A 1,268-nucleotide genomic window follows, 5' to 3' on the forward strand; every position below is an offset into this window, starting at 1 on the left:
CTTGTGGCTTTTATATGATCGTATGAATTTATCATTATTTCAATTGCCCTGGGGAAAGAATGCACGATTGCAGCACCAATTAGAAAACATAACATAAAAACATTAACTTGGGAATTGTATCTCACTATATTATACACTTGTTATAAGCAGCTAAGATCATTTCCATAACATGGCTGGTACAGACACCTGTCTAAAGTTCAGCAGGTCAGCCACTTATACCTTGATTGAATTACTGGAGCACCTCTTTCTAGGTGATTCCGTGATTCTTGCTGTATGCAGTTGCTCCTCTTATCTGTTTAACTGCTTTTAGCTGGCTCTGCTGCTGTTAAGAATACTGTTGGCTTATTGGGCAGTGCAGCATCCTATGACAACATCATCTGAAATGGTGAATGGGCTTTGCTGCCTCTAAAAGCTGGTTAGGCTTATCTTATCTTAAATTATTAGTTAAAATGAGTAATATGGTACTAAAATGGCTGTAAAAAAACACCTAATAAGTTACCAAATCAGAAAAAAAAATCAGAATTGTGAAAACAACAATTTTCTGTACAAATTTTACTTTCAAACCTTTATTCGTTTAAGTGACCAAAAGTCAGTAGTAATCAATGGGGTCTCCATATGACTGTTTATGCTATCAACGTCTGCACAACAGCCACCATATAAAGCCAACAGCTCTCGTCATTGTTGTTACTGTGAACATCCAGATTAGATCCTGATGAAATACATACAGTCACAGACAAAAGTATTTGGGCAGTTAAAACAAATGAGAAAAACCACAAAGAAAGTGATTTCTATCATTTCAAATTGTTCTATTGAAAGTAGAGATTCAGCTTTATAATAAAATAACACATTATTACATATGCATAAAATGAAAAATAACATGAAAAAAGTAATTTGATTCTTTGACAAAAGTATTTGGGCACTCTTACATTAGTATTTTGTGTGCCCAGCCTTTGCTTCCTTTACAGCTTGCAGTCTTTCTTTGTATTTTGAAACCAGTTCCTGGCATCTTTCCGTAGACATTTTTACCCATTCTTCAACACATTCAACTTTGAGTTCTGCAATCAGCCTTCAAGTCAATCCACAACATCTCATTATCCTGCTGGAATACAAACTTCCATCTAATAAGCCTTCTAGCACTGGGTAACAAATGAGAGTGCAAAATTTCTTGATATTTTGCTGCATTCATTGATCCTTCTACAATACAAAGGTCACCAGTGCCTAAGGAAGAAAAACAAGCCCATACCATCACACAACCTCCACCATGTTTA

Source organism: Acipenser ruthenus, chromosome 4 (genome assembly GCF_902713425.1).
Source record: "Acipenser ruthenus chromosome 4, fAciRut3.2 maternal haplotype, whole genome shotgun sequence".
NCBI classification, from domain to species: domain Eukaryota; kingdom Metazoa; phylum Chordata; class Actinopteri; order Acipenseriformes; family Acipenseridae; genus Acipenser; species Acipenser ruthenus.